The 12180-nt window shown below is 45.0% G+C and overlaps 1 protein-coding gene across 3 annotated transcripts in view; it reads left to right on the forward strand.

Moving 5' to 3' along the window:
• The first annotated feature begins 3091 nt into the window (after window positions 1–3091).
• The window catches only part of LOC140738582 (GTPase KRas), a 53475-nt gene continuing 44386 nt past the window's right edge, over window positions 3092–12180 (forward strand). The window contains exons 1-2 of one of the 3 annotated variants that reach the window (XM_073066059.1): window positions 3092–3674; window positions 4570–4717. The gene's annotated coding sequence lies outside the window, so the exon portion shown is untranslated. The remainder of the gene's footprint in view (window positions 3675–4569; window positions 4718–12180) is intronic. The other 2 variants (XM_073066058.1, XM_073066057.1) reach the window with 2 other exon arrangements.

Here is a 12180-nt window from a genome sequence, read left to right on the forward strand (position 1 = left end):
TAGATGGTGGGGAAAATTGAATCCATGATGGAACTGGGTAGATCCACCACTCTTTGTACCCTCTTGTACAATGGAGTCCCCTAATAGGCCTGGTTTTGTTTGATCCTGCCATCTGGTGCCGTCTATGTGGAGTATGCAGCTCCTTCGCACAAATGTGTGCCTTTCCTCCAGGTGGTCTGATTTCCTCCCTTGTCCCAAGTTGTCCCAAGTGAGATAATTGACTGCTGTAAATAGCCCAGGAGTGGGGGGTTGATGGAAAGAAGAAGAAAATGGTTGCAGAAAAAACTGCAATGAGAATCAGGTTTATTATCACTGAAATGTGTCATGAAATTTGTAGCTTTGACACAGCAGTACAGTGCAATACAAAAAATACCATTAAGTTACAAGAAGAATTTACAGTGAACTCCAGTTAATTGGGCCATCAGGGTAGCCACTTATTTGTGGCAACTCTTGAAGAACAAAAACAAGGAAACAGCCAGGACTCCATTTGTTTATTAGGGACACCATGCCGCTCTGATGCCATATTCAAGTTTGCTGATGACACCACTGTCATGGGCCGAATCAAAGATGGCGAGGAAGTCAGCATATAGGAGGGAGATTGAAAATCTGTCTGAGTAGTGCCACAACAACAACCTCTTACTCAATGTCAGCAAAACCAAGGAGCTGGTTATTGACTTCAGGAGAAGGAAACCAGAGGTCCATGAACCAATCCACATCAAAGGATCAGAGTTGGAGAGGGTCAGCAATTTAAAATTCCAAGGTGTTATGATTTCAGAGAACCTGTCCTAAGTGCAATTGTGAAGAAAACCCAGCAGCAGCTCTACTTCCTTAGGAGGTTATGGATATTTGGTATGACTTCATCAGGGTCCCCACCACCCAGGACACGCTCTCTACTCACTGCTGCCATCGGGAGGAAGGCGCTCACTATTCACACCACCAGATTCAGGAACAGTTACTACCCGTCAACTATCTGGCTCTTGAACTAAAGAGGATAACTTCACTCAATTTCACTAGGTCCATCATTGGTTGGTTCCCACAACCAACAGACACACTTTCAAGGACTCATCACCTCACATTCTCGATATTTATTCCTTATTTATTTATTATTATTTCTTTCCTTTTGTATTTGCACAGTTTATAGTCTTTTGCACACTGGTTGAACACCCAAGTTGGAGCAGTCTTTCACTGATTCTGCTATGGTTATTATTTTATAGATTTATTGAATATGCCCACAAGGAAATGAATCTCAGGGTTATAGATGGTGTCATATATGTACTTTAATAATAAATTTACTTTGAACTTTGACCTTTAATTGGGGCAGAAGACTGTTGTCGAACACTGCTTAGAGCAAATACATAGTTTTTAAATAGCATCAGCTGCATGTGCTTATGTTCAAAAAGCAGTGATTTTTGTTACTAATAGTTGGTGATAAATAAGTAGTAAGACAATTCAGAATTGTTTTGGTCACTGCGGGTTCAAACATTTAGGCTTGGAGATACTATAAACAGCCCGGAGTGAAAATGAAACAATCTCACTACTTCAACAAGTTAGCAACTACAAAGAATTTTAAGGTATTGAGAGTCGTCTTGAATGTTACAATGAAAATGAAGATTTGGAGGATGCAATTGTCAAAAACATTGTATGAAGGCAGTCCATTATCTACACTAGGTGTCTGTGCTGATTTTGTTCTTTGACAGTAATTCAGAAGAACGTGCCAGGGGTCACTAGATGAATTCCTCTGTCGATAACTATTAGAAAATAATACAGTTTTATAATACTGTAGTAGTGTTGATAGTGTTATAATTTGTTGCTCAGATTAACTTTGTAGTTTGTTTGTCTTTTTTAATACCTTTTAAACCATTTCTATGAAACTTTAGCTAATTGGGGCAGCCAGTTAATTGAGACAAAATGTATTGATGCGGATGTGCTCCAATTAACTGGAATTCACTGCATAAATAGATAGTGTAGAAAGAGAGCAAAATAGTGAAGTAGTGTTCACGGATTCATTCAGAAATCTGATGGCAGAGAAGAAGCTGTTCCTAAGATGTTGAATGAGTGTCTTCAGGCTCCTGTACCTCCTCACTGATGACACCAATGATAAGAGAGCACGTCCTGGATGGTGAGGGTCCTTCAAGACGGAAGCCGCCTTCTTGAGGAACTGCATTTTGAAGATGCCATCAATGGTGGGGAGGCTGGTGCCCATGACAGAACTGTGAGAGTCTCCAACCCCTGCAGTTTTATCAATCCTATGCATTGGCACTTCCATACGAGACAGTGATGCAATCAGTTTGAATTGTACATCTGTAGAAATTTACTATAATATTTCAAAGTTCAAAATAAATTTACTATCAAAGTACTTATATTGCACCATATCCTACCCTGAGATTCATATTCTTGCAGGCACTCACAGTGAAAAAGAGAAATACAATAGAATCAATGAAAAACTACACATAAGGATTAACAAACAACCAAAGTGACAAACCGTGTAAATCAAATCAAATGATTAATTAATTAAAATTGAGAACATTAACTATAAAATCCTTGAAAGTAAGTCCATAAGTTGTGGAAACTGTTCAGTGTTGTGCTGAGTGAAGTTATCCACTCTGGCTCAGGAGAAATAATACCTGTTCCTGAATCTGGTGGTGTGAGACCTAGGTGACATACCTGATCTCAAACTCCCAATGAAGTACAGCTGTTGGCTTGTCTTCTTCATGATTATATCAGGATATTGAGGGATGGGATTGCTCTGTGGGCTGACAATGACTTGATGGAAGAATGGCGGGCTAACCAGCCACAGTGATTTGCCCCCAGTACGTAGTTGAAGTGACTGGCAGTGGGTGTGTGCAGGGGAGAGAGTTGATGGAAATTTGTGGAGAATAGAAAGGTGTGGTTAATGGAGAGCATGGACTCACTGGGCCGAACGACATCTGCTGTGTCTGCCTGTAACTCTAATGCTATTGATACTGAAGTGACGAACATAGCGAAATCACGTGGTTCCAGCAACAGAAAAAGAACGGCCCACAGCTCAAACTCTGCAGTACTAGCAGCTGTGAACCTACTAGGACACCACCCCGCAACACTACGAGTCTGCGCCTTCGTTTAAATTCTCCTCTATTGTAGTCCTCACCCTGCATTAAACAAGCGAGGCAGCAGGAAGAGCGGCGCGGCGGTACGAGCCGGGACATACCTAGTGTTTAAAACCCAGACCGTGACGCTGCTTGTTGGTAAATTGCCTGGGCTTCCTAAGTAATATATTTTTAAAAACAGGTCAGCCGGTGAGCGCCAACTGACGTCAAAGGAGGGTCATGTGGACTCAATTTGTTTTCCTTTAAATGTATCAGTGGAAAAGGACCTTTCGAAAGGCAGTATCGGAGGACGGCTCTGTGCGCTAACGCCCTGCCAGTGCAGGGGAGAGCCGCATAAATTACACGCGGATTTCCTGGTCAGTTTCACTGGGAGCCGGCACATTGACCCACCCATCACACTGAAACCCTCCTCACGCCCTCGTCTCTCGCTGTCTGGCTCTCTCCCCACCTACCCCGCCCCAGAGAGCGCTCCTTCCCACCTCCTCAATGTTTGTTGCTCCACCGCCGCGACACAGAGGGACGGATCAAGCGGCAGCGGGCGGATCAGTACCGGCAACCACGGCGCTTTAAACGGGAAACAGCTGGCTGGTGAGCGTCTCTTACTGCAGAGTGGGGTTGCTCAGGGGAAGGCCGAGACGGAGGGGAGACACTCGCAGTGGTGGGGGGGGGGAGGAATGGGAAGTGATACTGGGTGGGAAGGTAGGAGAGATACTGGGGACAGGGTGGAGGGGGTCAGAGATACCGGGGCGGGCGTGGAGAAGGGTCATAGAGATACCGGGAGCAGGGTGAGGGAGGGGATTGGAGAGATACCGGGGGCGGGTTGGGTGGTGTCAGCGATACTGGGGCAAGGGGTGGGTGGGAAGGCCGGAGAGATACCGGGGACAGGGTGAGGGAGGCGGGTCAGAGATTCCAGGGTTAGGGTGGGGTCAGGGAAATACCGGGAACAGGGTGAAGTCAAAGATATCCGGGATGGGGGGGGTCAGGGGTACCGGGGGTAGGGTGAGGGTGGAGGGGTTTCAGAGAGATGCCTGGGGCAGGGTGAGGGGGGTGGATCAGAGATGCCGGGAGCAGGGTGGGGGTGGAGGGGTCAGAGAGATGCCTGGGGCAGGGTGGGGGGTAGAGGGTGTTTCAGAGAGATGCCTGGGGCAGGGTGGGGGGTAGAGGGTGTTTCAGAGAGATGCCTGGGCTTTGTGGAGGGTGGAAGTGGGGTCAGAAAGATGCGGGGGTGGGTTGAGGGTGGAGGGGGTGTGGGTCAGAGATGGCCGGGGGCAGGGTGGGGTATCGGAGCGAAACTGGAGTTGGGTTGGGAGGCAGAGCGATGCTGGGGGCGGGGGGTGCTTGACCAGACAGTCTCCCGTTCCGCAAGACTTCTACGTTTGTCTTGAGCATGTGGAGCCGGGTTGCGGTTACCCTGACACACATAGAGAATGGGGGCGGAGGTTAGAGACGAATTTACTATCACTGTTGCTGCCCTGCAATGCAGATACAGCAGCGGCCGCCTTCCTCTGAGCGCGGCGGGGGCTGGAGGCGAGGAGCGCACGCCCGGGGGCAGCAAGCCCGGATTCCGCTGCAAATTCAGTGCCTTTTTGACTGAAGTTTGGGCCACAGAGGGAAGCCGCGCTTGGGCACAGGTGAGGAGAAAATTATGAACAATTTTTTTGTTGCTTCTGCGTGTAGTTCTGCGAAACGGAAATGAAGCCTAATGGTTGAAGCAGACAGGAACACCGTCTTGCGTTGGTGTGGGGAGGGGGAAACTTATGAAGTTGGCCGCCGCTTTAAAAGTTTTTAAACCACGCCGACATTTTAATTTCACGTTGAGAAGTCCACGTGTTCGCCGGATACAAATCTGACACTGTGTGTTCCAGTTTAAAACTAACTGTCCCTTACCTGCCCTGAGCCTAATTGGCCCGCAGGGGTCGGCGAGAGGTGGTTTCTCTCCCTGGAGCGGCAAGGCCTCGGTTACGTGTTGGCAGGCTTGTATACTGCAGGCCTTGGTTTTATAAATAGCAAGGTGGCATGTAGCTAGTCTGTTCCTGCCTGTAAAATGCACCGATTTCTCCATGGCAGTAAACTAAATCGTAGTGATTCTGTGTTTTTGGAGCTTAGAAGGATAAAGGGTATTGAGAGACTTGCACTGGTGGGAGGGGTTTTTAACCAGAGGACAGAGTTATAAGTTGAATTGGTTTATTGCTGTATGCACAGTGCAAAGCTTTTGATTGCATGCCATCCATACAGATCATTTGGTACGACAAGGCACAGGAACAGAATGAGGCCATTATCAAAGTATTCACGCAGTACAGGTGTCCCCTCCTTTACAAAGGTAGAGCATTCCTAGGAAACCTTGCTTAAGCGGAAATGGCGAAAAGCAAAGAACTCTTAATTTATATGGGAAAAATTTTTGTAAAAGCGAAAATCCTCTTTGCAATGCGAAAACAGGTTACTAATGTAAGTCTTTTGTATAAGCGAAGTGGCGTAAAGCGAGGGACACCTGTAAACAACTGTGGGGTTCGTCTTCTCACAGACAGTCACGAAACAAAGAAACACCATGGAACCAGTTTAAACATCAAACGCCCAACACACAAAAACAATCACGCAGATGACAAAAAAAGAGCAAAATGAACACACAGAATATTAAGCATCGAACTGCAGAGTCCCTGAGACAGTCTAGTTCAGTTCAATTTAATGCCGTCGTTCTTTGGCTGCAGAGGTGGTCTGCCCTCATCAAAATTGCGCAAAATAGCAATGAGATCGAGTAAGCAGAAACACGTATAACATGAACTTCAGAGTCCCCTGAAAACAAGTCCCATCTACAAACCTTGCCCGAGCCTCATGACCTCTGCACCTTCCTCTGGCAGAAAGCGCTTAACACCCGCTCACTTTCTGCTCTCATCCTCATTGATTTCAATCTTGCTTGTTGTTTTAATTGGCGAGTTGGTTGAGAATTGGAGCCGGTCATGCATGTGCGCTCTGCCATTAGGCTGCAATCTCTATTTCTCAACCATACAGAATTTCCTCAGCCAGCAAAAAAGCCAGCTCGCTCAGTCCAAAATCACGTGATCCGAATGTAAATTACAGGCTCCAATCGCACACTGATTAGTGGTTGATTTTAAAATAGTAGTAGTTTGGTGAACTGTGCAGGAGGTTGCCACTGGTGCCATCTTATCTGACCATTCAGTGCATTGAATCTGCTCTGCCATTCCATCACGGCTCATTTGTTATCCCCCTCAATCACATTCTCCCAGTTATTGTAGATACCCTTATTAATTAAGAACCTATCAACTTCTGCTTTAAATATACTCAACAACTTGAACTGCACAGCTGTCTGTAGCAATGAATTCCACAGATTCCCCACCCTTTGGGAAAAGAAATTCCTCCTCTGTCAAAATGGATGTCCCTTATTCGGAGGCTGTGCCCTCTAGTTCTAGATTACCCCACTACAGGAAACATCATCTTCACAGGCCTTTAAATATTGGATAAATTTTGATAACTTGAGTAGTACAGAAGGTGTTGAATAACTGGGTGGGTTGGAAATTGTTTTTATAGTGGGTGGTGAATCTCCGGAATTCTGCTTCCCCCACCCCCACCCCCCCAACCTTGCTGGATCATTAGGTATATTTAAGTTGGGAAGAGATAGCCTTTTAAAAGACTGGAGAATTCACAGGATCTGGCGTAGGAGTAGAGGCCTGGGGATAGATCAACCATGATTGTATTGAAGGGTAGGGCAGGCTTGAGGGGCCGAATGGTTCTTATTTTCTTCTGTTAAGGATGCACAATTTCACCCATAGAGCAGACTTCTTTCAGAGCTATTCCACTGCCAAATTGCCTTTAATCGATGTTTATATGATCAAGTGGCTACAGCTAGGTTTTCAAAATGTCACCAGAGTGTTAATTTAAATTGTTCCTATTGTAATTAAGATTGTGTGAACCTTAATTGTTTCTAAAGTGGCAGTGTACTCTGTTGTAGTTCAGTGCAGTCTGTGGTTTTGGATAAGACTGGGGTCAAGCACTCATTTGTACCTCAGTGGCATTGTTCGCATGATGCACCTTGGTAACAGGATGAGCAACTGGAGATGTCTCACATCGCATTGAAGTCGAAAGGCACTGGGATCATTAATGTAGTGAGTGGAAACACTGGTGGCTTGGCTGGATTCTGATTAGGTGGGTGACCAGTTCATTGTAATTTCACCAGCAGCCCAAAATGCCCAGTTTGTCCCAGAATCAATCAGGTTTATTATCATTGATGTCCTAAAATTGTCATGCAGCAGTACAGTACGTACCAACTTATAATAAATGTAATGGAGTCCAGTTAATTGGGATGCCTCAGGACCTGTCCTTTAGCTCAGTTAAGGGACTGCCTCCATTAGTTGATGTTTCATGGAAATAGTTAAAAGTATAAAAAAACAAAACACCATTTAACTGAGTAACAAATAATGCATTTAAATGAAATACTGAACCAATTATTTAAATTTCCAATAATAGTGTTTGTTGGTCATGTCCGATGATGACAGGAAACCTGTGCGGGAGAGTTTTTGCACTGGGGCAGTTCCACTCCCTGGACCTCGGAAGTCCAATTCCAGTGGTACAAGTAGACGTCACAACTGGGGTCTTCCCTGGTTGCAGTGAATGACCTTGGCCACTTCTCTGCCTCGTCATGCACTTTGCTTTCCACGGAGCATTGCAGAAACGCCTTCTATGGTGGTTACAGAATGCAGCGGAGTATTGGAGATCTACAGTTGAATCTCATTGTTGATCTCATCCAGCTAGTTAGTTTATCGGAACTGACTTTGCATGCTAGGACAAGCTTGTCCCTATCTCAATGGGGTATGAGACCAGCTGGCTACCCTCACCTGGTTTAGCCTACCCAACTGAAGCAGTGTACTGGAGTATAACCTCTGTCAAGTGCAAACAACTACTTGGAGCCGTGGGTGAGGGCTGAATGCACCAGAGGTAACATTCAAGATGATTGTCGATGCTTTCAAATTCTTCCTAATTCCTACCTTGCAATAGTGAAATCATTACATTTTCAGTCCTGGCCATTTCTGGCATCTGTAAACCCCAATGCTTGAAACCACTGTGAGCAAAACAGTTCTGAATTGTCTTGCTACTTGTTTCTTGCCAACTATCAGTGACAAAGATCACGGCTTTTTGAACACAAATACATGCAACTGGCGCTATCTTAAAAACAGTTTGCACCAAGTACGGTGTAGCGGTGTGCAAGTGTGCATGACTGGCACTAATTAGAACTTAATTGGGGTCTCCTGCCCCAATTAAGTGGCATAGTGTCCCAAATAGGATGCAGTCCGGACTAATCGATGGCCCAATTAACTGGAATCCACTCTATTTTTTTTTAAAAAGTTGTGCAAAAAGTGTTCATGGTCTGTTGAGAAATCTGATAATGGAGGGGAAGAAACTGTTCCTAAAATGTTGAACGTGGATCTTCAGCCTCCGTTGTTACCTCCCTGATTGTGGTAATGAGGAGAGAGCATGTCTTGCATGGTGAGGGTCCTTAAAGATGTCCTTGAGGCACCTTTGACTTGAATGTGAAACAGCCTTGTCTTTATTCATGTTGAGAATTACTGGGTATTTAGCTTGCTGGCAACATTAAAGATAGTGATCATGATGTCTATTTTGATAGGCTGGCGAGCTATTACTGAGCAGGTGCTAACTGCTGAAGTGTACAGTGTACCAAGTCCACTGAGGCCAGAGTACAACCTTTCGGCTCGCAAACTTCCCCCATTGTTGGTGTGTGTGTGTGTGTGAAAATAGCTTCAATGCCCCAGCTGCTAGTGATGAGTTAATTTTCAGTTAAAGTGTGTATGTGATCATTGCTGCATTAGAGTTGTGTTAAGTTTCAAAGTGGTCTGTTTCAGCAGTCGATGTTTGAGTTGGTTCTTTCTAATGCTTGCTTACCACAGCTGCCTTGCCGCTGGTACTGTAAGACCATAATACATAGGAGCAGAACTGGGTCATTCAGCCCCATTGAGTTCACTTTGCCATTTGATCATGACTGATTTTACTTTCGCTGTCGGCCCCATTCTCCTCCCCATAACCTTTGACACTCTTGCTAATCAAGAACCTTTCCATCTCCATTGTAAATGTACCCCATAACTTGGCTTCCACAGCTGTCTACTCTCGGGCTAACAAAATTCCTCCTCATTGAAAGTAGAGATGCCAAGGATTGAACACTGAGCCACAGGCTGAGTGCAGCTGCCTTGCCTCCCGTGCTGCAAGGATTGGTGTGGCTTCTCTCAGTCACAGCTTTCCTACCTGCCCAGGACATCACTCACAACGTGTGCTGGCCCTCAGATGGGCACTCACCTCATTTGTGGCTGTGGGTTTGCAAAGAGGGCATGGAGAAAGATGCAGGGGTGTGTCATGGCGCAGCCCAAGCAGGTGTGTGACAGAGGACGCACTCCGGCTGCTCCCAGTGACACACACGAAGATGAGCAAGTGCTACTGGAAGATCATCAGCTTCGTGAAATGCGCACTTTGGTCTGCCAGCACATCGATGCCCATGGAGGAATGCTGCTGACGGGCACGTTGCAGAAGTACTTGCTGAGGGACGCATGGAGACTTGGTGCAGCCTCCGTCAGGGTTTGGTGGGGAAAGACCGCAGTATAGTTTTCCTGTTACTCGATGGGGTGTGGCTGGCAAAGCTCCTAGTAGTAGTGTAGTGGGCCCATGTGAGTGGTAACTGTAATTTATCACTGAACACATTATCTACAAAAGGGTGTTACATGGTTTATTCTTGTAAATGCTCTTTGTTTTGAGTAGTTTATTTTGATTTTTTTTAAATTGTTCTTGCTGAACACCCAAGAGCTTGCCAGTCTGAGCCTGGCACGCGATCCAGTTTGGGCCCAGGGTGTAATTCTGAACCAGTCTTTCTTCACCTGAGATTGTTTGTCGGGTGAGTTTAATGTCCTATCCTCGTACTATCGGATAAGCAAGGTTATTCTCCCCTGGGCAATGTTGCCAGTACAAGTAGTCCCTGAGTTACGAACATCTGATTTACAGACAACTCATACTTACGAACCGAGGAAGGAGAACACTGTCTGCCATTTTAAGTCGTTGCATTTGACACTGGGAGTGTGTAACTTTGTATTTGGCTTAAATTTTTCTTAGCAAGATTCACCCTGACCCCGGCCCCGCCCCCCCACCCCCATTCTGGTCGGCTGGTGGTGCAATGAGATCAGCGCCGGGCTGGAGAACGGAGGTTCCTGAGTTTGATCCAGTGACAGACCACTCCTGTGTCGGGTTGATGTTGATCCAGTGAATCCCGTATCATCCGTACCGAGTTAATGTCAAGCTCGCAACTCGACCTCATTTTAAAAAAAAAAACACTGCCACTTCCAGTTTAAATTCCCACACGGAATATTGTGGAGGATCAAATACAGTACCCAAACCCAGCACAGCCCCCATTTGTCCCATTTAACCTGTCTCAGTGCGGTGGACTTTCGAACCTGGGAAATTCAGTGCGGTGGTCCTTGGGGCCCAACGGGCCTCGGGAGCCGGCGCAGCTCGGGGCCCACAGTGTTTCTGTTCCATTGATGGGAAGCAATCACGATTGAAAATAAAGTGGAAATAGTAAAGCGTTTGGAAAGGGGTGAAATGCCATCGGCCATTGGAAAAGTGTTAGGCTACAGTCAGTCAATGATCGGAACAATTTTAAAGGATAAAGTGAGAATAATGAAGCATGTGAAAGGCCCTGCCCCGATGAAAGCTACAATTATTACTAAGTAACGCAGTGGTTTAATTATTGGAATACATAACGTTTAAGTGTTTTATATGCACAAAGGTAAAATGTATGCTATATACTAAGACAAACGTTTGACTAACTGACACTAAATAATACCGGATGTACTTGTTCCAACTTGCGTACAAATCCGACTTAAAGACGGACTCAGGAACAGAACTTGTACGTAACCCGGGGACTGCCTGTAGTATTATTACATCTTTGTTTCTGTTTGAAAGACTTTGCACGTGCTTAAATTGAGCTCAACTTTAAATATGCCCAGTAACTTGGCCTCCACAACTGTCTGTGGCAGTGAATTTCAGTTTCAACATCCTCTGGCTAAAAATATTCCCTTTATCTCTGTTCTAAAGGGCCATCCTTGTATTGAGGCCTTGCACTCTGTTCTCAGGTTCTTGCACTGTTGGAAGTGTACTCTGGACATCTAGTCTTGGCCTTTCAATATTCAGCAGGTTTCAATGAGATCCAACTCCCCACCCATTTTTCTGAACACCAGTGAGTCTGAATTGTTGTTGTTAGTATAAAGCAATGTAATTTAACACTAAATGCAGGGAATGTCAGAATGAAAAGGTGTTGCATGGTTTATTCTTGTAAATTTTTTTATTATGAATACCACTTATTCTGGTTAATTAAAAAAAATTGTTCTCCCTCTTTCTCCTGCCCAATATTTATGCTTCTGTTACTTTCGCCAGTAATTATATCTGTGTTTCTGTTTGAAGGATTTTGCATTACAGACTTACTGACTGCCAGCTTCAATATTAAAAGCACTATAGCTGAGATATGCCATATAGATTCAATCATGATGACTTTTGTATCTAATAGTATAGTGATCTGGTTTGTGGCTTTATAACCCCAGCAGATTAAAATGGGGCAAGTTAATGCAGTAGTTAAGCACAAGGTTTGGATGATGTGGCTTCGTTACAGCCATGCTTTAAGGATTGGGGTGCTGTTTTCTGTCGGTGTCTGGGCAGCTTTGGAGAACACTGGGATGAGTGTATATTTCACTAGCAAAACTGTACTGCTGTGCAAAGTGGCTTTTAGTATCAGCAATGTGGCAGATGAGCATTGTTTTGTGGTGAGAGTTGTGTCCTAATGAATCAGGAGGAGATTTTACTGGGATAAAAATAGTAGTGCCATTTTTGTAACTGGAATGTAAAATTACTCAGCACTACTTCTAGTTGTGGAAGGAGATATCTGTGGAACTTCACTTTGAATAATTTAAATTGTATGTGGATGATATATACTGGGGATATTAAACCTGATTCTGATTTGGGAAAATGGATGTTTAGTAATTTTGTGGTTTTAAAGGAGAGCCCTCTTTACTGTTGATGTGCTCATGCTGAA

This window comes from Hemitrygon akajei, chromosome 14, assembly GCF_048418815.1.
Source record: "Hemitrygon akajei chromosome 14, sHemAka1.3, whole genome shotgun sequence".
Taxonomy (NCBI): domain Eukaryota; kingdom Metazoa; phylum Chordata; class Chondrichthyes; order Myliobatiformes; family Dasyatidae; genus Hemitrygon; species Hemitrygon akajei.